The sequence below is a fragment of the Cherax quadricarinatus genome, unplaced genomic scaffold (assembly GCF_038502225.1).
Source record: "Cherax quadricarinatus isolate ZL_2023a unplaced genomic scaffold, ASM3850222v1 Contig15, whole genome shotgun sequence".
Lineage (NCBI taxonomy): Eukaryota > Metazoa > Arthropoda > Malacostraca > Decapoda > Parastacidae > Cherax > Cherax quadricarinatus.
The window spans coordinates 327,501-353,291 of record NW_027195041.1 but is presented as its reverse complement, the minus strand read 5'-3'; the positions used below and the strand labels follow the sequence as shown (position 1 = coordinate 353,291).

Sequence of the window (25,791 nt, the reverse complement as noted above, 5' to 3'; positions counted from 1 at the left end):
GTAAGATTTACCTGTCATCTTACATGTTGATCAGACAGTAAGATTTACCTGTCATCTTACATGTTGATCAGACAGTAAGATTTACCTGTCATCTTACATGTTGATCAGACAGTAAGATTTACCTGTCATCTTACATGTTGATCAGACAGTAAGATTTACCTGTCATCTTACATGTTGATCAGACAGTAAGATTTACCTGTCATCTTACATGTTGATCAGACAGTAAGATTTACCTGTCATCTTACATGTTGATCAGACAGTAAGATTTACCTGTCATCTTACATGTTGATCAGACAGTAAGATTTACCTGTCATCTTACATGTTGATCAGACAGTAAGATTTACCTGTCATCTTACATGTTGATCAGACAGTAAGATTTACCTGTCTTCCAGTACAAGATTCTCATTTCTTTTTGGTGTAAAAGGAATTCCAGCGCAGGTGTTGTGAGCGCAGGTGTTGTGAGCGCAGGTGTTGTGAGCGCAGGTGTTGAGTGCCAGGTAACTCGGGTGTTAATACAGTTTTAGGGTGCTAGATAAGACAGGTGTTAACTCAGGTGTTGAGTGCTAGATAGCAAGTGTTAGGACTGCTTTTGAGGGTGCTACTCCCGCAGCCTGGTCCTGGATCAGGTGCTAGCGTGGTCAACCAGGTTGTTGCTGCTGGTGACATGCAGTCTCAATGACCCTCGTGTACTGACTGGTGGTGTACAGGTGATAGCCTTAATGACCCTCGTGTACTGACTGGTGGTGTACAGGTGACAGCCTTAATGACCCTCGTGTACTGACTGGTGGTGTACAGGTGACAGTCTTAATGACCCTCGTGTACTGACTGGTGGTGTACAGGTGACAGCCTTAATGACCCTCGTGTACTGACTGGTGGTGTACAGGTGACAGCCTTAATGACCCTCGTATACTGACTGGTGGTGTACAGGTGACAGCTTTAATGACCCTCGTGTACTGACTGGTGGTGTACAGGTGACAGCCTTAATGACCCTCGTATACTGACTGGTGGTGTACAGGTGACAGCTTTAATGACCCTCGTGTACTGACTGGTGGTGTACAGGTGGTAGCCTTAATGACCCTCGTGTACTGACTGGTGGTGTACAGGTGGTAGCCTTAATGACCCTCGTGTACTGACTGGTGGTGTACAGGTGACAGTCTTAATGACCCTCGTGTACTGACTGGTGGTGTACAGGTGACAGTCTTAATGACCCTCGTGTACTGACTGGTGGTGTACAGGTGACAGTCTTAATGACCCTCGTCTACTGACTGGTGGTGTACAGGTGACAGTCTTAATGACCCTCGTGTAGCAGATAGACCCCATTAACCAACCATATTTCATGCAGATATTTGTCCTTTTTCCTGACAAAACACCACCGGTGCTGCTGTCAGAGATGGTGGAGGAACGGAGAACATCAGAATATTAAACACGTGCGCGTGAGGTTGGTAAGGCAGGTGGAAACCTCTAACGGTGTTCAAAATTACTATTGAACCTTACAACGCAGTCTCAGGGCCGTATTGAATATCGATACACCAGCAGTGTGCTGCTACACTGTTCTGTATGATGGGAACACCAGCAGTGTGTTGCTACACTGTTCTGTATGATAGTTACATTGTGGGAACACCAGCAGTGTGCTGCTACACTGTTCTGTATGATAGTTACATTGTGGGAACACCAGCAGTGTGCTGCTACACTGTTCTGTATGATAGTTACATTGTGGGAACACCAGCAGTGTGCTGCTACACTGTTCTATATGATAGTTACATTGTGGGAACACCAGCAGTGTGCTGCTACACTGTTCTGTATGATAGTTACATTGTGGGAACACCAGCAGTGTTGCTACACTGTTCTGTATGATAGTTACATTGTGGGAACACCAGCAGTGTGTTGCTACACTGTTCTGTATGATAGTTACATCGTGGGAACACCAGCAGTGTGCTGCTACACTGTTCTGTATGATAGTTACATTGTGGGAACACCAGCAGTGTGCTACTACACTGTTCTGTATGATAGTTACATTGTGGGAACACCAGCAGTGTGCTACTACACTGTTCTGTATGATAGTTACATTGTGGGAACACCAGCAATGTGCTACTACACTGTTCTGTATGATAGTTACATTGTGGGAACACCAGCAGTGTGCTGCTACACTGTTCTGTATGATAATTACATTGTGGGAACACCAGCAGTGTGCTGCTACACTGTTCTGTATGATAGTTACATTGTGGGAACACCAGCAGTGTGCTACTACACTGTTCTGTATGATAGTTACATTGTGGGAACACCAGCAGTGTGCTGCTACACTGTTCTGTATGATAATTACATTGTGGGAACACCAGCAGTGTGCTGCTACACTGTTCTGTATGATAGTTACATTGTGGGAACACCAGCAGTGTGCTGCTACACTGTTCTGTATGATAGTTACATTGTGGGAACACCAGCAGTGTGCTGCTACACTGTTCTGTATGATAATTACATTGTGGGAACACCAGCAGTGTGCTGCTACACTGTTCTGTATGATAGTTACATTGTGGGAACACCAGCAGTGTGCTGCTACACTGTTCTATATGATAGTTACATTGTGGGAACACCAGCAGTGTGTTGCTACACTGTTCTGTATGATAGTTACATTGTGGGAACACCAGCAGTGTGCTGCTACACTGTTCTGTATGATAGTTACATTGTGGGAACACCAGCAGTGTGCTGCTACACTGTTCTGCATGATAGTTACATTGTGGGAACACCAGCAGTGTGCTGCTACACTGTTCTGTATGATAGTTACATTGTGGGAACACCAGCAGTGTGCTGCTACACTGTTCTGTATGATAGTTACATTGTGGGAACACCAGCAGTGTGTTGCTACACTGTTCTGTATGATAGTTACATTGTGGGAACACCAGCAGTGTGCTGCTACACTGTTCTGTATGATAGTTACATTGTGGGAACACCAGCAGTGTGCTGCTACACTGTTCTGTATGATAGTTACATTGTGGGAACACCAGCAGTGTGCTGCTACACTGTTCTGTATGATAGTTACATTGTGGGAACACCAGCAGTGTGTTGCTACACTGTTCTGTATGATAGTTACATTGTGGGAACACCAGCAGTGTGCTGCTACACTGTTCTGTATGATAGTTACATTGTGGGAACACCAGCAGTGTGCTGCTACACTGTTCTGTATGATAATTACATTGTGGGAACACCAGCAGTGTGCTGCTACACTGTTCGGTATGATAGTTACATTGTGGGAACACCAGCAGTGTGCTACTACACTGTTCTGTATGATAGTTACATTGTGGGAACACCAGCAGTGTGCTGCTACACTGTTCTGTATGATAATTACATTGTGGGAACACCAGCAGTGTGCTGCTACACTGTTCTGTATGATAGTTACATTGTGGGAACACCAGCAGTGTGCTGCTACACTGTTCTGTATGATAGTTACATTGTGGGAACACCAGCAGTGTGCTGCTACACTGTTCTGTATGATAGTTACATTGTGGGAACACCAGCAGTGTGTTGCTACACTGTTCTGTATGATAGTTACATTGTGGGAACACCAGCAGTGTGCTGCTACACTGTTCTGTATGATAGTTACATTGTGGGAACACCAGCAGTGTGCTACTACACTGTTCTGTATGATAGTTACATTGTGGGAACACCAGCAGTGTGCTACTACACTGTTCTGTATGATAGTTACATTGTGGGAACACCAGCAGTGTGCTGCTACACTGTTCTGTATGATAGTTACATTGTGGGAACACCAGCAGTGTGCTGCTACACTGTTCTGTATGATAGTTACATTGTGGGAACACCAGCAGTGTGCTGCTACACTGTTCTGTATGATAATTACATTGTGGGAACACCAGCAGTGTGCTGCTACACTGTTCTGTATGATAGTTACATTGTGGGAACACCAGCAGTGTGCTGCTACACTGTTCTGTATGATAGTTACATTGTGGGAACACCAGCAGTGTGCTGGTACACTGTTCTGTATGATAGTTACATTGTGGGAACACCAGCAGTGTGCTGCTACACTGTTCTGTATGATAGTTACATTGTGGGAACACCAGCAGTGTGTTGCTACACTGTTCTGTATGATAGTTACATTGTGGGAACACCAGCAGTGTGCTGCTACACTGTTCTGTATGATAGTTACATTGTGGGAACACCAGCAGTGTGCTGCTACACTGTTCTGTATGATAGTTACATTGTGGGAACACCAGCAGTGTGCTGCTACACTGTTCTGTATGATAGTTACATTGTGGGAACACCTGCAGTGTGCTACTACACTGTTCTGTATGATAGTTACATTGTGGGAACACCAGCAGTGTGCTGCTATGTTTCCCTATCATATTCCATTACACTGGATGAGTTACATATACACGGTAGTGTGGTGATGATATTGTCAAACATTCCACTATGGTTCAGTAACTACCACAACATCAACCTTCCAGCAGTGCTACAGTAATGATGATATTGTCAAACATTCCACTATGGTTCAGTAACTACCACAACATCAACCATCCAGTAGTGCTACAGTAATGATGATATTGTCAAACATTCCACTATGGTTCAGTAACTACCACAACATCAACCTTCCAGCAGTACTACAGTAATGATGATATTGTCAAACATTCCACTATGGTTCAGTAACTACCACAACTTCAACCTTCCAGCAGTGCTACAGTAATGATGATATTGTCAAACATTCCACTATGGTTCAGTAACTACCACAACATCAACCTTCCAGCAGTGCTACAGTAATGATGATATTGTCAAACATTCCACTATGGTTCAGTAACTACCACAACATCAACCTTCCAGCAGTGCTACAGTAATGATGATATTGTCAAACATTCCACTATGGTTCAGTAACTACCACAACATCAACCTTCCAGTAGTGCTACAGTAATGATGATATTGTCAAACATTCCACTATGGTTCAGTAACTACCACAACATCAACCTTCCAGCAGTGCTACAGTAATGATGATATTGTCAAACATTCCACTATGGTTCAGTAACTACCACAACATCAACCTTCCAGCAGTGCTACAGTAATGATGATATTCTCAAACATTCCACTATGGTTCAGTAACTACCACAACATCAACCTTCCAGCAGTGCTACAGTAATGATGATATTGTCAAACATTCCACTATGGTTCAGTAACTACCACAACATCAACCTTCCAGCAGTGCTACAGTAATGATGATATTGTCAAACATTCCACTATGGTTCAGTAACTACCACAACATCAACCTTCCAGCAGTGCTACAGTAATGATGATATTGTCAAACATTCCACTATGGTTCAGTAACTACCACAACATCAACCTTCCAGCAGTGCTACAGTAATGATGATATTGTCAAACATTCCACTATGGTTCAGTAACTACCACAACATCAACCTTCCAGCAGTGCTACAGTAATGATGATATTGTCAAACATTCCACTATGGTTCAGTAACTACCACAACATCAACCTTCCAGCAGTGCTACAGTAATGATGATATTGTCAAACATTCCACTATGGTTCAGTAACTACCACAACATCAACCTTCCAGCAGTGCTACAGTAATGATGATATTGTCAAACATTCCACTATGGTTCAGTAACTACCACAACATCAACCTTCCAGCAGTGCTACAGTAATGATGATATTGTCAAACATTCCACTATGGTTCAGTAACTACCACAACATCAACCTTCCAGCAGTGCTACAGTTACTGATACTTGGGAAATACCATCTCTCAGGATTGACTTATTTCACACATAAAGGGAATGTGTAAAGGTACGTGCATAATTTCAGGGCCACGGGAGTAAGGGGTCTCAGGGCCATGTTTGTAAGTGTTGTGAGGGCCATGGGAACGAGGGATGGGGTTCAGTACACATTGTATCTACATCCATGGCCCCAAACTTTTCACTATCTTACCAGAAGATATCAGAAACACACAGCCCAACACTCCCACACTTCCCAACACTCCCACACTCCCCAGCACTCCCACACTCCCCAGCACTCCCACACTCCCCAGCACTCCCACACTCCCCAGCACTCCCACACTCCCCAACAATAATAGTGAGGATCAGCTTGCAAGAACAGAGAAGAACGTACCTAGCATGGGCCAGTAAGCCTGCTGCAATGCTCCTTATTTTCTTAATTAACGCTCCTCTCTCCCCTGCATGGGTCCTGGTGTGGGTACTAGGGTGTGGGTACCGGGGTGTGGGTACCGGGGTGTGGGTACCGGGGTGTGGGTACCGGGGTGTGTGTACTAGGGTGTGGGTACCGGGGTGTGTACACTAGGGTGTGGGTACCGGGGTGTGTACACTAGGGTGTGGGTACCGGGGTGTGTGTACTAGGGTGTGGGTACCGGGGTGTGTACACTAGGGTGTGGGTACCGGGGTGTGTACACTAGGGTGTGGGTACCGGGGTGTGTACACTAGGGTGTGGGTACCGGGGTGTGTACACTAGGGTGTGGGTACCGGGGTGTGGGTACTAGGGTGTGGGTACCGGGGTGTGGGTACTAGGGTGTGGGTACCGCGGTGTGTACACTAGGGTGTGGGTACCGGGGTGTGTACACTAGGGTGTGGGTACCAGGGTGTGTGTACTAGGGTGTGGGTACCAGGGTATGTACTAGGGTGTGGGTACCGGGGTGTGGGTACTAGGGTGTAGGTACCGGGGTGTGGGTACCGGGGTGTGGGTACTGGGGTGTGGGTACCAGGGTATGTACTAGGGTGTGGGTACCGGGGTGTGGGTACTGGGGTGTGGGTACCGGGGTGTGTGTACTAGGGCGTGGGTACCGGGGTGTGTGTACTAGGGCGTGGGTACCGGGGTGTGTGTACTAGGGTGTGTGTACCAGGGTGTGTACTAGGGTGTGGGTACCAGGGTGTGTGTACTAGGGTGTGGGTACCGGGGTGTGTGTACTAGGGTGTGGGTACCGGGGTGTGGGTACTAGGGTGTGGGTACCGGGGTGTGGGTACTGAGGTGTGGGTACCAGGGTGTGTACTAGGGTGTGGGTACCGGGGTGTGGGTACCAGGGTGTGTGTACTAGAGTATGGGTACCGGGGTGTGGGTACTAGGGTGTGGGTACCGGGGTGTGTGTACTAGGGTGTGAGTACCGGGGTGTGTACTAGGGTGTGGGTACCGGGGTGTGTGTACTAGGGTGTGGGTACCGGGGTGTGTGTACTAGGGTGTGGGTACCAGGGTGTGGGTATCAGGGTGTGGGTACTAGGATGTGGGTACCGGGGTGTGGGTACTAGGGTGTGGGTACCAGGGTGTGGGTACTAGGGTGTGGGTACTAGGGTGTGGGTACCAGGGTGTGGGTACCGGGGTGTGTGTACTGGGGTGTGCGTACTAGGGTGTGGGTACTGGGATGTGGGTACTGGGGTGTGGGTACTAGGGTGTGGGTACCAGGGTGTGGGTACCAGGGTGTGGGTACTAGGGTGTGGGTACCGGGGTGTGTGTACTAGGGTGTGGGTACCGGGATGTGTGTACTAGGGTGTGGGTACCAGGGTGTGGGTACTAGGGTGTGGGTACCGGGGTGTGGGTCACGGATGTGTTGACGGATGCTGCATCTTCAACCATCGATGCTCACTCACCTAATCTTAATGTCTGTCCACAGGAAATGGGCACGTTGGAATCTGGGGGCGTACCTTGTGACCTGGCTGGGGAAGGTGTAGGAGAGGGAGTATTTTTGGACTCCATACCCCCCTTGTACCCCCTTGTACCCTTGTACCATAGGAGAGACGAGAGATAATGACGTTGCAGTCCCACCTGGACCATTTACAAAGTCACACTGATGGAAGAGTTGATTGGTCAGGAACTGCGTCCTGACACCGGTCTTAACACTAAGATGACCCGTCTGACGGTCTTGAAGATGTCAATATAAACCATACCACAGGTGGGGTTAGAACTCACGATCAGAGAGTCAAACTCCAGACCGACGCGCTGGTCACTGGACCAGCTGGCTACAATAACATTCATCCAACTAGGTATATTTATATACCATAGGAAGGTTAGCATAGGCACCACTGTGACCACAAATGCAGGTTTTTACAGACGAATCTCCAGCATTTGTGGTCACAGTGGTGGCCTATGCTAACCTTCCTATGGTGTATAACCATACATGTACCTAGTTGGATGAATCTTATTGTGGCTAGCTGGCCCAGTGGCTAACGCGACGGTCTGGAGTTTTATGACTCTCTGACCGCGGGTTCTAACCCCACCCGTGGTATGGTTTGTTTGCAATCGTGTCATTACGATTTCGTGAGTCATGTTGACATAATTCAGTTCTGTGGCCGCGATGAGGGGTCTTGTTACGTCCCTGTGTGTCCTACGTCGGGCTGAGGCTATCAAGTCCCCCCATCATTGTCTCTGGGTCCTGTGTTGGATGGTCGGGTAAATTAACAAATAAACCCATGGACTATCTTGTCCATCATGTATGTGTTCACGAAGGTCTTAGCAGTAGTTGTGAGTGTGTCTGTGTATTCCGGGTCTATCAGGTTGCATATGATACTGGTGAGGCACGATAGTCGACATCTTGTTCATGAATGGTACTCAGTACCTCATCTTTTGCGTATAGTTCTACTCTCTTTCAATTATGTCCTTGAATTTGTATTGATAAGCCACTGGTTGGCGAAACGTTTACGATAAAGATACATAATGTAACACATCTGTCTAATTTTCATCATTTGATGGGTCAGGGTTGATAGTGGATGTTGGGTTACCTTGCTCCTCACTGGTCAGTACCTGCAGCATGGGGCTTGCTGCCTCCTGTTGTCCGCTGCTAGTTTAAGCAGAACTGGAAGCCGGTTGAGCAAAGGTGCAGCCCAATCGCTGATGTTTCCTGGGCTGCCTTCGTCGCTGTGGCTGGGAAAGTGGCCCTGGATTGTGTCACTGTAGCCGCCTCTGCTCAGAGGTAAGATAAGATAAGATAAGATTTCGTTGGGATTTTTAATCCCGGAGGGTTAGCCACCCAGGATAACCCAAGAAAGTCAGTGCGTCATCGAGGACTGTCTAACTTATTTCCATTGGGGTCCTTAATCTTGTCCCCCAGGATGCCACCCACACCAGTCGACTAACACCCAGGTACCTATTTGCTGCTAGGTGAACAGGACAACAGGTGTAAGGAAACGTGTCGAATGTTTCCACCCGCCGGGAATCGAACCCGGGCCCTCCGTGTGTGAAGCGGGAGCTTTACCCACCAGGTCACCGGGCCACCCATCAACATCAAACTGGCAACATCAAACTGACTTTTCGCAGTAATCTTGTTCGTACCTCTATTCCTTATTCCTCTTGTCTTTTTCAGTATCTGGGAGAAAGTGGCTTCTCTCTCTGACAGACTTAAACAACACAAAAACAGTGTTAGGCTTACTGACACCAACAATGCTCTTTTCTGTCATGTTAGAGATTACAGTCATCCTACTGGCTGGTCCTCTACTAAAACTGTTTATCCTGGCATTATCTCTGTAGATGCCTTCCTTTCTCCTTACATTGTTAAATGCCCCAGACTTCACAACATTCGTGACTTGACCAGATCCTCTTCCTCTCTTACCTCTTCTCCTTTCTCACTTTTCGGTGGAGAGTGAGTTTAGTGACGCATGGTGACCTGAAGACAGTGTGATCATGTGACTGTTGTACTGTTAGTTAGGTGCTGCTTTGCCTGGTTGATTATCATGTCTGCCTATGTTGTTGAAACACATACTCAACCAGACAACGCAGCACCTACCTAACAACACAGGTGTCACATGATGACACTGTCTACCTGTCCTCATCCCAACATGTCATTCTTCAGGTCAACAGGTGTCACTCTCACCTAACTCTCCACCTATGTATGTCATTTTAACTTTGTTAGAAGTGATCAGGGTCCCAGGATCAAAGAGTTATCTGATATAACCTCGTGTTTGGTCACTTCTCTCAGGAGTCTTATTACGGTCTACTGGTCAAGTGGTTAACGCACTCGCCTCTGAGTTTTTATGGACTCGCTTGCCGTGGGTTCAATCCCACCCGTTCCCTGGTTTCTTTTTCTGTGGTTATACAAATGACATACAAGAGGTTATACTGAGTATACTTCCTCATGCACCAGGAGTCAAGGCACATACCTTGTCTTCGTTCCGGGTCAGAGGTCACCAAGGCCACTATGTGAAAGAAGGCAGCAGGAAAGGTCAAGTGACCCCAAGACAGTCTTCACACCTGGGGGGTAGACAGGTCTTGACTCTCTCCCTCTACCTTTAGACTTGGACCGGCCTAGTATAAGCCAGTAGGCCTAATGCAGTGCTCTGGTGGCCTGGTGGCTAACGCTCTCGCTTCACACGGCAAGGGCCTAGGTTCGATTCTCAGCCTGGTAGTGGATGAGTCTGCCTGGTAGTGGATGAGTCTACCTGGTAGTGGGTGAGTCTACCTGGTAGTGGGTGAGTCTACCTGGTAGTGGGTGAGTCTGCCTGGTAGTGGATGAGTCTACCTGGTAGTGGATGAGTCTACCTGGTAGTGGATGAGTCTACCTGGTAGTGGGTGAGTCTACATGGTAGTGGATGAGTCTACCTGGTAGTGGATGAGTCTACCTGGTAGTGGATGAGTCTACCTGGATCTGTCCTCGCCCCACTGGTATATTCAGGCCAGATCCTCGCCCCACTGGTATACCCAGGCCAGATCCTCGCCCCACTGGTATACCCATGCCAGATCCTCGCCCCACTGGTATACCCATGCCAGATCCTCGCCCCACTGGTATACCCATGCCAGATCCTCGCCCCACTGGTATACCCATGCCAGATCCTCGCCCCACTGGTATACCCATGCCAGATCCTCGCCCCACTGGTATACCCATGCCAGATCCTCGCCCCACTGGTATACCCAGGCCAGATCCTCGGCCCACTGGTATACCCAGGCCAGGTCCTCGCCCCACTGGTATACCCAGGCCAGATCCTCGCCCCACTGGTATGCCCATGCCAGATCCTCGCCCCACTGGCATACCCATGCCAGATCCTCGCCCCACTTGTATACCCATGCCAGATCCTCGCCCCACTGGTATTCCCAGGCCAGATCCTCGGCCCACTGGTATACCCAGGCCATATCTTCGCCCCACAGGTATACCCAGGCCATATCTTCGCCCCACTGGTATACCCATGCCAGATCCTCGGCCCACTGGTATACCCAGGCCAGATCCTCGGCCCACTGGTATACCCAGGCCAGATCCTCGGCCCACTGGTATACCCAGGCCAGATCCTCGGCCCACTGGTATACCCAGGCCAGATCCTCGGCCCACTGGTATACCCAGGCCAGATCCTCGACCCACTGGTATACCCAGGCCAGATCCTCGGCCCACTGGTATACCCAGACCAGATCCTCGGCCCACTGGTATACCCAGGCCAGATCCTCGGCCCACTAGTATACCCAGGCCAGATCCTCGGCCCACTGGTATACCCAGGCCAGATCCTCGGCCCACTGGTATACCCAGGTCAGATCCTCGGCCCACTGGTATACCCAGGCCAGATCCTCGGCCTACTGGTATACCCAGGCCAGATCCTCGACCCATTGGTATACCCAGGCCAGATCCTCGGCCCACTGGTATACCCAGGCCAGATCCTCGGCCCACTGGTATACCCAGGCCAGATCCTCGGCCCACTGGTACACCCAGGACAGATCCTCGGCCCACTGGTACACCCAGGCCAGATCCTCGGCCCACTGGTACACCCATGCCAGATCCTCGGCCCACTGGTATACCCATGCCAGATCCTCGGCCCACTGGTATACCCAGGCCAGATCCTCGGCCCACTGGTATACCCAGGCCAGATCCTCGGCCCACTGGTATACCCAGGCCAGATCCTCGACCCACTGGTATACCCAGGCCAGATCCTCGGCCCACTGGTATACCCAGGCCAGATCCTCGGCCCACTGGTATACCCAGGCCAGATCCTCGACCCACTGGTATACCCAGGCCAGATCCTCGACCCACTGGTATACCCAGGCCAGATCCTCGGCCCACTTGTATACCCATGCCAGATCCTCGGCCCACTGGTATACCCAGGCCAGATCCTCGGCCCACTGGTATACCCATGCCAGATCCTCGGCTCACTGGTATACCCAGGCCAGATCCTCGATCCACTGGTATACCCAGGCCTGATCCTCGGCCCACTGGTATACCCATGCCAGATCCTCGGCCCACTGGTATACCCAGGCCAGATCCTCGGCCCACTGGTATACCCAGGCCAGATCCTCGACCCATTGGTATACCCAGGCCAGATCCTCGGCCCACTGGTATACCCAGGCCAGATCCTCGGCCCACTGGTATACCCAGGCCAGATCCTCGGCCCACTGGTACACCCAAGACAGATCCTCGGCCCACTGGTACACCCAGGCCAGATCCTCGACCCACTGGTATACCCAGGCCAGATCCTCGACCCACTTTCACAATTAAGGAATCACGTTGTCCTTCAGGACAGTCGTTAGTGTGACACACACAAGGAAAGCTGAGTTGACCTACATCCCAGTACTGTTTCCTGCCCCAGTACATGGTATGTATACTCACCTAATTGTGGTTGCAGGGGTCAGGTTACAGCTCCTGGCCCCGTCTTTTCACTGGTCGCTAATAGGCCACTCTCTCCCTGCTCCATGAGCTTTATCATACCTCTTCTTAAAGCTATGTATTGTTCCTACCTCCACTACATCACTTTCCAGACTATTCCACTTCCTGACAACTCTGTGACTAAAGAAATTCTTCCTAACATCTCTGTGATTCACCTAAGTCTTCAACTTCCAGTTGTGTCACCTTGTTTCTGTGTCCCATCTCTGGAACATTCTGTCTCTGTCCACCGTGTGTGTGTGTGTGTGTGTGTGTGTGTGTGTGTGTGGGAACACTGCATCAACATCCGGGGTCCCAGACTATTCAACATCTTGCCACAAGATATCAGAAACACTGCTGGAACAGGTGTAGAAGCCTTCAAGGACAAACTGGATAAATATCTTCACCAGGGGCCAGATCAACCAGGCTGTGATGGATATGTGGGGCAGTGGGCCTCCAGTAGCAACAGCCTGGTTGACCAGGCAAGCACCAGACGAGCCTGGCCCATGGCCGGGCTCAGAGAGTAGATAAGCTCTCGAAACTCTTTAAAGGTATATCAAAGGTGAACACTCTTGTGACTGATGACACTGCTCTTTCTACCAGGGATACTAGGGACATCAGGGATACCAGTGATATCAGGGACATCAGGGATACCAGTGATATTAGGGACACCAGGGATATCAGGGACGCCAGGGATACCAGTCATATCAGAGACACCAAGGATACCAGTCGTATCAGGGACATTGGGATACCAGTCATATCAGGGACACCAAGCATACCAGTCGTATCAGGGACATTGGGATACCAGTCATATCAGAGACACCAGAGATGTCAGGGACACCAGGGATAAAGGGACATGGGATTTAACTCCAGACTGAAGGGATCTAACACCTGTCAGACTCTACACAGAGCACCAGGTGTGTACATAATTTAACACCTGTCAGACTCTACACAGAGCACCAGGTGTGTACATAATTTAACACCTGTCAGACTCTACACAGAGCACCAGGTGTGTACATAATTTAACACCTGTCAGACTCTACACAGAGCACCAGGTGTGTACATAATTTAACACCTGTCAGACTCTACACAGAGCACCAGGTGTGTACATAATCTAACACCTGTCAGACTCTACACAGAGCACCAGGTGTGTACATAATTTAACACCTGTCAGACTCTACACAGAGCACCAGGTGTGTACATAATTTAACACCTGTCAGACTCTACACAGAGCACCAGGTGTGTACATAATTTAACACCTGTCAGACTCTACACAGAGCACCAGGTGTGTACATAATTTAACACCTGTCCGACTCTACACAGAGCACCAGGTGTGTACATAATCTAACACCTGTCAGACTCTACACAGAGCACCAGGTGTGTACATAATTTAACACCTGTCAGACTCTACACAGAGCACCAGGTGTGTACATAATCTAACACCTGTCAGACTATACACAGAGCACCAGGTGTGTACATAATCTAACACCTGTCAGACTATACACAGAGCACCAGGTGTGTACATAAGAACATAAGAAAGAAGGAGCACTGCAGGAGGTCCACTGGCCCATGTGAGGCCCAACTCTGTCTAGAGTTTAAGTCTTGATATGATAAAGCTCTATACACACTCCACCTGTGACTAGAGCTTTAAGTCGTGACTAGATAAAGCTCTTCAAGGCAGGTCCCTTGATGCTGGTGTTGGAGGTCCCTTGATGCTGGTGTTGGAGGTCCCTTGATGCTGGTGTTGGAGGTCCCTTGATGCTGGTAAGAACATAAGAACATAAGAACATAAGAACGAAGGAACACTGCAGAAGGCCCACTGGCCCATGCGAGGCAGGTCCAAGTCTCCTACCGGCTTAAGCCAATGCACCCAACCTAGTCAGGTCAGGTCACATTGACTTAAGGGAGGAACACGGCAACCGACCTGTTAGCACAAGCTATCAGGTCTAACTCACACCCACCCACATCTACTCATGTATTTATCCAACCTATTTTTAAAGCTACACAACGTTCTGGCCTCTATAACGGTACTTGGGAGTCTGTTCCACTCATCCACAACTCTATTACCAAACCAGTACTTTCCTATATCCTTCCTGAATCTGAATTTTTCCAACTTAAAACCATTGCTGCGAGTCCTGTCTAGGCTAGATATTTTCAGCACACTATTTACATCCCCTTTATTTATTCCTGTCTTCCATTTATACACCTCAATCATATCCCCCCTAATTCTACGTCTTTCTAGAGAGTGCAGTTTCAGGGCCCTTAGTCTATCCTCATAGGGAAGGTTTCTGATACATGGGATCAACTTTGTCATCCTCCTTTGTACATTTTCCAGAGAATTTATATCCATTCTGTAATACGGTGACCAAAACTGTGCAGCATAATCTAAATGAGGCCTAACCAAGGATGTATAGAGTTGAAGAACAACCTGAGGACTCCTATTATTTATGCTTCTTGATATGAAGCCAAGGATTCTATTAGCTTTATTGCGAACACTTATGCACTGTTGTCTTGGTTTCAGATTACTGCTAACCAGAACTCCTAAATCTTTTTCGCAATCCGTAATATTAAGATCTACATTATTTAGTTTATATGTGGCATGGTTATTGTCCTGTCCAACATTTAGAACTTTGCATTTGTCTATATTAAACTGCATCTGCCACTTCTCCGACCACTGCTGGTGTTGGAGGTCCCTTGATGCTGGTGTTGGAGGTCCCTTGATGCTGGTTTTGGAGGTCCATTGATGCTGGTGTTGGAGGTCCCTTGATGCTGGTGTTGGAGGTCCCTTGATGCTGGTGTTGGAGGTCCCTTGATGATGGTGGAGGTCCCTTGATGCTGGTGTTGGATGTCCCTTGATGCTGGTGTTGGATGTCCCTTGATGCTGGTGGTGGAGGTCCCTTGATGCTGGTGGTGGAGGTCCCTTGATGCTGGTGGAGGTCCCTTGATGCTGGTGGTGGAGGTCCCTTGATGCTGGTGGAGGTCCCTTGATGCTGGTGGTGGTCCCTTGATGCTGGTGGTGGAGGTCCCTTGATGCTGGTGGTGGGGGTACCTTGATGATGGTGGTGGGGTACCTTGATGCTGGTGGTGGGGTACCTTAATGCTGGTGGTGGTCCCCTGATGCTGGTGGTGGAGGTCCTTTGATGGTGGTGGGGGCGTTGATGCTGGTGGTGTTGATGCTGGTGGTGGGGGTGTTGATGCTGGTGGGGGTGTTGATGCTGGTGGTGGTGTTGATGGTGGTGGTGGTGGTGTTGATGGTGGTGGTGGTGTTGATGTTGGTGGTGGTGGTGTTGACGCTGGTGGTGGTGGTGTTGATGCTGGTGGTGGTGGTGTTGATGTTGGTGGTGGGGGTGTTGATGATGGTGGTGGTGGTGTTGACCCTGGTGGTGGTGTTGATGATGGTGGTGGTGTTGATGATGGTGGTGGTGGTGTTGATGGTGGTGGTGTTGATGATGGTGGTGGTGGTGTTGATGATGGTGGGGGTGTTGATGTTGGTGGTGGTGGTGTTGACGCTGGTGGTGGTGGTGTTGATGGTGGTGGTGGTGGTGTTGACCCTTAGTGGTGGTGGTGTTGACCCTTAGTGGTGGTGGTGTTGACCCTTAGTGGTGGTGGTGTTGACCCTTAGTGGTGGTGGTGTTGACCCTTAGTGGTGGTGGTGTTGATGGTGGTGGTGGTGTTGATGTTGGTGGTGGTGTTGATGTTGGTGGTGGTGTTGATGTTGGTGGTGGTGGTGTTGATGTTGGTGGTGGTGTTGATGTTGGTGGTGGTGTTGATGTTGGTGGTGGTGGTGTTGATGTTGGTGGTGGTGGTGTTGATGTTGGTGGTGGTGGTGTTGATGATGGTGGTGGTGGTGTTGATGGTGGTGGTGGTGTTGATGTTGGTGGTGGTGGTGTTGATGCTGGTGGTGGTGGTGTTGACGCTGGTGGTTGTGGTGTTGATGTTGGTGGTGGGGGTGTTGATGTTGGTGGTGGTGGTGTTGATGCTGGTGGTGGTGGTGTTGATGTTGGTGGTGGTGGTGTTGATGCTGGTGGTGGTGTTGACGCTGGTGGTGGTGTTGATGTTGGTGGTGGTGGTGTTGATGGTGGTGGTGGTGTTGATGGTGGTGGTGGTGTTGATGTTGGTGGTGGTGTTGATGTTGGTGGTGGTGTTGATGTTGGTGGTGGTGTTGATGTTGGTGGTGGTGGTGTTGATGTTGGTGGTGGTGGTGTTGATGTTGGTGGTGTTGATGTTGGTGGTGGTGGTGTTGACGCTGGTGGTGGTGGTGTTGATGTTGGTGGTGGTGCTGTTGATGCTGGTGGTGGTGGTGTTGATGCTGGTGGTGGTGGTGTTGATGCTGGTGGTGGTGGTGTTGATGTTGGTGGTGGTGGTGTTGATGTTGGTGGTGGTGTTGATGGTGGTGGTGTTGATGTTGGTGGTGGTGTTGATGTTGGTGGTGGTGTTGTTGATGTTGGTGGTGTTGATGTTGGTGGTGGTGGTGTTGATGTTGGTGGTGGTGTTGTTGATGGTGGTGGTGTTGATGTTGGTGGTGTTGATGCTGGTGGTGGTGGTGTTGATGCTGGTGGTGGTGGTGTTGACGCTGGTGGTGTTGATGTTGGTGGTGGGGGTGTTGACGCTGGTGGTGGTGGTGTTGATGTTGGTGGTGGTGGTGTTGATGGTGGTGGTGGTGTTGATGCTGGTGGTGGTGGTGTTGATGTTGGTGGTGGTGGTGTTGATGTTGGTGGTGGTGGTGTTGATGTTGGTGGTGGTGGTGTTGATGTTGGTGGTGGTGGTGTTGATGTTGGTGGTGGGGGTGTTGATGTTGGTGGTGGGGGTGTTGATGTTGGTGGTGGTGGTGTTGATGCTGGTGGTGGTGGTGTTGATGCTGGTGGTGGTGGTGTTGATGCTGGTGGTGGTGGTGTTGATGCTGGTGGTGGTGGTGTTGACGCTGGTGGTGGTGGTGTTGATGTTGGTGGTGGTGGTGTTGATGTTGGTGTTGATGGTGGTGTTGATGTTGGTGGTGGTGGTGTTGATGGTGGTGGGGGTGTTGATGTTGGTGGTGGGGGTGTTGATGTTGGTGGTGGTGGTGGTGTTGATGTTGGTGGTGGTGGTGTTGATGTTGGTGGTGGGGGTGTTGATGCTGGTGGTGGTGTTGATGGTGGTGGTGGGGGTGTTGATGTTGGTGGTGGTGGTGTTGATGGTGGTGGTGGTGTTGGTGGTGGTGGTGTTGATGCTGGTGGTGGTGGTGTTGATGCTGGTGGTGGTGGTGTTGATGTTGGTGGTGGTGGTGTTGATGCTGGTGGTGGTGGTGTTGATGCTGGTGGTGGTGGTGTTGATGTTGGTGGTGGTGGTGTTGATGCTGGTGGTGGTGGTGTTGATGCTGGTGGTGGTGGTGTTGATGCTGGTGGTGGTGGTGGTGTTGACGCTGGTGGTGGTGGTGTTGATGGTGGTGGTGGTGTTGATGCTGGTGGTGGTGGTGTTGATGTTGGTGGTGGTGGTGTTGATGCTGGTGGTGGGGGTGTTGATGGTGGTGGTGGTGGTGTTGATGATGGTGGTGGGGGTGTTGATGCTGGTGGTGGTGGTGTTGATGTTGGTGGTGGTGGTGTTGATGCTGGTGGTGGTGGTGTTGATGCTGGTGGTGGTGGTGTTGATGCTGGTGGTGGTGGTGTTGATGTTGGTGGTGGTGGTGTTGATGCTGGTGGTGGTGGTGTTGATGCTGGTGATGGGGGTGTTGATGCTGGTGGTGGGGGTGTTGATGCTGGTGGTGGGAGATTTTGATGTTGGTGAAGGGGATCTTGATTACGGTATTGGCACCCTTCATCTTATACCCGGGACCTTGATCTTAACCCATCAAAGCCATACAGAGGTGGCTTACGTAAACTGATGGTCATTAGGTCGTCCCCCAGGATGCCTTCCACAACAATCTTAACACACAGGTACCTACTTACTGCTAGGTGAACAATGACAGCAGGTGTAAGGTGACTTAACGCCCAGGTACCTACTTACTGCTAGGTGAAGACAGAAGGTGTAAGGTGACCAACACCCAGGTACCTACTTACTGCTAGGTGAACAGTGACAGCAGGTGTAAGGTGACTTAACACCCAGGTACCTACTTACTGCTAGGTGAACAGTGACATCAGATGTAAGGTGACTAACATCCAGGTACCTACTTACTGCTAGGTGAACAGTGACATCAGATGTAAGGTGACTAACATCCAGGTACCTACTTACTGCTAGGTGAACAGTGACATCAGATGCAAGGTGACTAACATCCAGGTACCTACTTACTGCTAGGTGAACAGTGACATCAGATGTAAGGTGACTAACATCCAGGTACCTACTTACTGCTAGGTGAACAGTGACAGCAGGTGTAAGGTGGCTAATACCCAGGTACCTACTTACTGCTAGGTGAACAGTGACAGCAGATGCAAGGTGACTAACATCCAGGTACCTACTTACTGCTAGGTGAACAGTGACATCAGATGTAAGGTGATTAACACCCAGGTACCTACTTAGTGCTAGGTGAACAGTGACATCAAATGTAGGGTGACTAACATCCAGGTACCTACTTACTGCTAGGTGAACAGTGACATCAGATGTAAGGTGACTAACATCCAGGTACCTACTTACTGCTAGGTGAACAGTGACATCAGATGTAAGGTGACTAACAACCAGGTACCTACTTACTGCTAGGTGAACAGTGACATCAGATGTAAGGTGACTAACATCCAGGTACCTACTTATTGCTAGGTGAACAGTGACATCAGATGTAAGGTGACTAACATTCAGGTACCTACTTACTGCTAGGTGGAACAGTGACATCAGATGCAATGTGACTAACATCCAGGTACCTACTTACTGCTAGGTGAACAGGACCACCTCCTTAGGAGACAAGTTTTTCAGAACCATTTCCTAAACGGATGTAGAATTTAAGGTGTTTATTAATGAATAAAACACCTGTACAATACATGCGTGTCTTTATTGATGAATAAAACACCTGTACAACACCTGCGTGTCTTTATTGAAGAATAAAATGTAGATCTTAATATTACGGATTGCGAAAAAGATTTAGGAGTTCTGGTTAGCAGTAATCTGAAACCAAGACAACAGTGCATAAGTGTTCGCAATAAAGCTAATAGAATCCTTGGCTTCATATCAAGAAGCATAAATAATAGGAGTCCTCAGGTTGTTCTTCAACTCTATACATCCTTGGTTAGGCCTCATTTAGATTATGCTGCACAGTTTTGGTCACCTTATTACAGAATGGATATAAATTCTCTGGAAAATGTACAAAGGGGATGTAAATAGTGTGCTGAAAATATCTAGCCTAGACAGGACTCGCAGCAATGGTTTTAAGTTGGAAAAATTCAGATTCAGGAAGGATATAGGAAAGTACTGGTTTGGTAATAGAGTTGTGGATGAGTGGAACAAACTCCCAAGTACCGTTATAGAGGCCAGAACGTTGTGTAGCTTTAAAAATAGGTTGGATAAATACATGAGTGGATGTGGGTGGGTGTGAGTTAGACCTGATAGCTTGTGCTACCAGGTCGGTTGCCGTGTTCCTCCCTTAAGTCAATGTGACCTGACCTGACTAGGTTGGGTGCATTGGCTTAAGCCGGTAGGAGGCTTGGACCTGCCTCGCATGGGCCAGTAGGCCTTCTGCAGTGTTCCTTCGTTCTTATATTCTTCTTATATTCTTAAGTTATGAAAGCAAGAAGCTTGGCGGTGGTACTGGTACTGGTTGTTTAACAGAGGTGGGATGCTGCGGGTATTGCTGTGTTGCGAGACTAAACACAGCTGTACTGTGTTATCTTGCCACTGTCGGTGCTGTGGCTGGCTTACATCCGTGTGCAGAGGTCATACGGGTAACTTGGTAAAAAAACGTGTGACCTCGTGTGGCTGTCCCGTGTTAGAAGAAGACAGAATACTGTCAAACATTCCACTATGGTTCAGTAACTACCACAACTTCAACCTTCCAGCAGTGCTACAGTAATGATGATATTGTCAAACATTCCACTATGGTTCAGTAACTACCACAACATCAACCTTCCAGCAGTGCTACAGTAATGATGATACTGTCAAACATTCCACTATGGTTCAGTAACTACCACAACATCAACCTTCCAGCAGTGCTACAGTAATGATGATATTGTCAAACATTCCACTATGGTTCAGTAACTACCACAACTTCAACCTTCCAGCAGTGCTACAGTAATGATGATATTGTCAAACATTCCACTATGGTTCAGTAACTACCACAACATCAACCTTCCAGCAGTGCTACAGTAATGATGATATTGTCACATTCCACTATGGTTCAGTAACTACCACCACATCAACCTTCCAGCAGTGCTACAGTAATGATGATATTCTCAAACATTCCACTATGGTTCAGTAACTACCACAACATCAACCTTCCAGCAGTGCTACAGTAATGATGATATTGTCAAACATTCCACTATGGTTCAGTAACTACCACAACATCAACCTTCCAGCAGTGCTACAGTAATGATGATATTGTCAAACATTCCACTATGGTTCAGTAACTACCACAACATCAACCTTCCAGCAGTGCTACAGTAATGATGATATTGTCAAACATTCCACTATGGTTCAGTAACTACCACAACATCAACCTTCCAGCAGTGCTACAGTAATGATGATACTGTCAAACATTCCACTATGGTTCAGTAACTACCACAACATCAACCTTCCAGCAGTGCTACAGTAATGATGATATTGTCAAACATTCCACTATGGTTCAGTAACTACCACAACATCAACCTTCCAGCAGTGCTACAGTAATGATGATATTGTCAAACATTCCACTATGGTTCAGTAACTACCACAACATCAACCTTCCAGCAGTGCTACAGTAATGAGGATATTGTCAAACATTCCACTATGGTTCAGTAACTACCACAACATCAACCTTCCAGCAGTGCTACAGTAATGATGATATTGTCAAACATTCCACTATGGTTCAGTAACTACCACAACATCAACCTTCCAGCAGTGCTACAGTAATGATGATATTGTCAAACATTCCACTATGGTTCAGTAACTACCACAACATCAACCTTCCACCAGTGCTACAGTTACTGATACTTGAGTGGTGATGATGGTGTGATAGTGTGTGGTGTGTGGTGGTGGTTGTGTGTGGTTGGGGAGTCCTGACAGTGGTGGTGGTGGTTGGGTAGGAGTGTGGTTGGAAAATTCTGACAGTGTGGTGGTGGTTGGGTAGGAGTGTGGTTGGGAAGTCCTGACAGGGCAGTCTTGTTGGAAAAACCAGAGTCTTGGCTTCCATCCATTGCAAGCTGCACCAAGCAACATTGCAAGCTGCATCAAGCAACAGTTGCAAGCTGCACCACGCAACATTGCAAGCTGCACCAAGCAACATTGCAAGCTGCACCAAGCAACATTGCAAGCTGCATCAAGCAACAGTTGTAAGCTGCACCACGCAACATTGCAAGCTGCACCACGCAACATTGCAAGCTGCACCACGCAACATTGCAAGCTGCACCAAACAACATTGCAAGCTGCACCACACATTGCAAGCTGCACCACGCAACATTGCAAGCTGCACCAAGCAACATTGCAAGCTGCACCAAGCAACAGTGCAAGCTGCACCAAGCATCATTGCAAGCTGCACCACGCAACATTGCAATCCGCACCACGCAACAATGCAAGCTACACCAAGCAACATTGCAAGCTGCATCAAGCAACATTGCAAGCTGCATCAAGCAACATTGTAAGCTGCACCAAGCAACATTGCAAGCTGCACCACGCAACATTGCAATCCGCACCACGCAACATTGCAAGCTACATCAAGCAACATTGCAAGCTGCATCAAGCAACATTGCAAGCTGCATCAAGCAACATTGCAAGCTGCACCAAGCAACATTGCAAGCTGCACCACGCAACATTGCAAGCTGCACCACGCAACATTGCAAGCTGCACCACGCAACATTGCAAGATGCAACAAGCAACATTGCAAGCTGCAACAAGCAACAGTGCAAGCTGCATCAAGCAACATTGCAAGCTGTATCAAGCAACATTGCAAGTTGCATCAAACATTTGCAAGCCGCAACAAGCAACATTGCAAGTTGCATCAAACATTTGCAAGCTGCATCAAGCAACATTGCAAGCTGCATCAAGCAACATTGCAAGCTGCACCAAGCAACATTGTAAACTGCAACAAGCAACATTGCAAGCTGCACCAAGCAACACTGCAAGCCGCATCAAGCAACATTGCAAGCTGCACCAAGCAACATTGTAAACTGCAACAAGCAACATTGCAAGCTGCACCAAGCAACACTGCAAGCTGCATCAAGCAACATTGCAAGCTGCATCAAGCAACATTGCAAGCTGCATCAAGCAACATTGCAAGCTACACCAAGCAACATTGCAAGCTGCACCACGCAACATTGCAAGCTGCATCAAGTAACATTGCAAGCTGCACCACGCAACATTGCAAGCTGCATCAAGCAACATTGCAAGCTGCATCACGCAACATTGCAAGCTGCATCAAGCAACATTGCAAGCTGCACCAAACAACATTGCAAGCTGCATCAAACATTTGCAAGCTGCACCACGCAACATTGCAAGCTGCATCAAGCAACATTGCAAGCTGCATCAAACATTTGCAAGCTGCACCACGCAACATTGCAAGCTGCATCAAGCAACATTGCAAGCTGCATCAAATATTTGCAAGCTGCATCAAACATTTGCAAGCTGCACCAAGCAACATTGCAAGTTGCATCAAACATTTGCAAGCTGCATCATGCAACATTGCAAGCTGCATCAAGCAACATTGCAAGCTGCATCAAACATTTGCAAGCTGCACCAAGCAACATTGCAAGCTGCATCAAGCAACATTGCAAGCGGCATCAAGCAACATTGCAAGCTGCATCAAGCAATATTGCAAGCTGCAACAAGCAAACGTTGCAAGCTGCACCAAGCAACATTGCAAGTTGCACCAAGCAACAGTGCAAACAGCACCAAGCAACATTGCAAGCTGCAACAAGCAACATTGCAAGCTGCAACAAGCAACATTGCAAGCTGCACCAAGCAACAGTGCAAGCTGCATCAAGCAACATTGCAAGCTGCACCAAACAACATTGCAAGCTGCACCAAGCAACATTGCAAGCTGCACCAAGCAACATTGCAAGCTGCACCACGCAACATTGCAAGCTGCACCAAGCAACATTGCAAGCTACAACAAGCACCATTGTAAGCTGCACCAAGCAATATTGCAAGCTGCACCACGCAACATTGCAAGCTGCACCACGCAACATTGCAAGCTGCATTAAGCAACATTGCAAGCTGCACCACGCAACATTGCAAGCTGCACCACGCAACATTGCAAGCTACAACAAGCACCATTGTAAGCTGCACCAAGCAATATTGCAAGCTGCACCAAGCAACATTGCAAGCTGCATTAAGCAACATTGCAAGCTGCACCACGCAACATCGCAAGCTGCACCAAGCAACATTGCAAGCTACAACAAGCACCATTGTAAGCTGCACCAAGCAATATTGCAAGCTGCACCACGCAACATTGCAAGCTGCACCACGCAACATTGCAAGCTGCACCACGCAACATTGCAAGCTGCACCAAGCAACATCGCAAGCTGCACCAAGCAAGATTGCAAGCTACAACAAGCACCATTGTAAGCTGCACCAAGCAATATTGCAAGCTGCACCACGCAACATTGCAAGCTGCACCACGCAACATTGCAAGCTGCAACGCGAAACATTGCAAGCTGCAACAAAGCAATATTTCAAGCTGCAACATGCAGCATTGCAAGCTGCAACATGCATCGCTATAATGCCCAGTCTCGTATACCCTCTTATATCCTGATCCTGTCCAAATTCTGGTATGTATACCCTTCATACTGGTAGTAAGCCTCCTGCTCACAATACACCCACCCAAGTTCGATCCTGGGACGGGTGGAGATATTGGGTATATGTATAAATAACAAAAAGGCACAATACCGTGACTGGAACGATACACAAATAACCCGCACATAAAAGACAGAAGCTTACGACGACGTGTGTGTGTTGGGTATATGTACCTACACCTTGGAGGTTCCTGGGTGTTAGTGGAGTGGTGTGAGCGGCATCCCGAGGGAGGACCTAAGCACTGTAGTGGTGGTGTGAGCGGCATCCCGAGGGAGGACCTAAGCACTGTAGTGGTGGTGTGAGCAGCATCCCGAGGGAGGACCTAAGCACTGTAGTGGTGGTGTGAGCAGCATCCCGAGGGAGGACCTAAGCACTGTAGTGGTGGTGTGAGCGGCATCCCGAGGGAGGACCTAAGCACTGTAGTGGTGATGTGAGCGGCATCCCGAGGGAGGACCTAAGCACTGTAGTGATGTGAGCGGCATCCCGAGGGAGGACCTAAGCACTGTAGTGGTGATGTGAGCGGCATCCCGAGGGAGGACCTAAGCACTGTAGTGATGTGAGCGGCATCCCGAGGGAGGACCTAAGCACTGTAGTGGTGGTGTGAGCAGCATCCCGAGGGAGGACCTAAGCACTGTAGTGGTGGTGTGAGCAGCATCCCGAGGGAGGACCTAAGCACTGTAGTGGTGGTGTGAGCGGCATCCCGAGGGAGGACCTAAGCACTGTAGTGGTGATGTGAGCGGCATCCCGAGGGAGGACCTAAGCACTGTAGTGATGTGAGCGGCATCCCGAGGGAGGACCTAAGCACTGTAGTGGTGATGTGAGCGGCATCCCGAGGGAGGACCTAAGCACTGTAGTGATGTGAGCGGCATCCCGAGGGAGGACCTAAGCACTGTAGTGGTGGTGTGAGCAGCATCCCGAGGGAGGACCTAAGCACTGTAGTGGTGGTGTGAGCAGCATCCCGAGGGAGGACCTAAGCACTGTAGTGGTGATGTGAGCGGCATCCCGAGGGAGGACCTAAGCACTGTAGTGGTGGTGTGAGCAGCATCCCGAGGGAGGACCTAAGCACTGTAGTGGTGGTGTGAGCAGCATCCCGAGGGAGGACCTAAGCACTGTAGTGGTGGTGTGAGCAGCATCCCGAGGGAGGACCTAAGCACTGTAGTGGTGGTGTGAGCAGCATCCCGAGGGAGGACCTAAGCACTGTAGTGGTGGTGTGAGCAGCATCCCGAGGGAGGACCTAAGCACTGCAGTAAAATAAGCCACACTGCTGGGATTTCTTGGGTTATCCTGGGTTATTAACCTTCCCTACTGCTAGTGCTGGTACTGCTACTACTATTGTTACTGCTGCTGTTGTTGTTGGTAG

The 25,791-nt window shown here is 48.9% G+C and overlaps 1 protein-coding gene across 5 annotated transcripts in view; it reads left to right on the top strand.

The window, feature by feature from the left end:
- Positions 1 to 25,791, top strand: part of LOC128704570 (uncharacterized) — a 382,531-nt gene that overhangs the window by 277,255 nt on the left and 79,485 nt on the right. The window contains exon 1 of one of the 5 annotated variants that reach the window (XM_070079769.1): positions 8,806 to 8,915. The exons of the other annotated variants lie outside the window; for them this stretch is intronic. The gene's annotated coding sequence lies outside the window, so the exon portion shown is untranslated. Of the gene's footprint in view, positions 1 to 8,805; positions 8,916 to 25,791 lie in introns of those variants that run through there. 5 annotated transcript variants of the gene reach the window in all.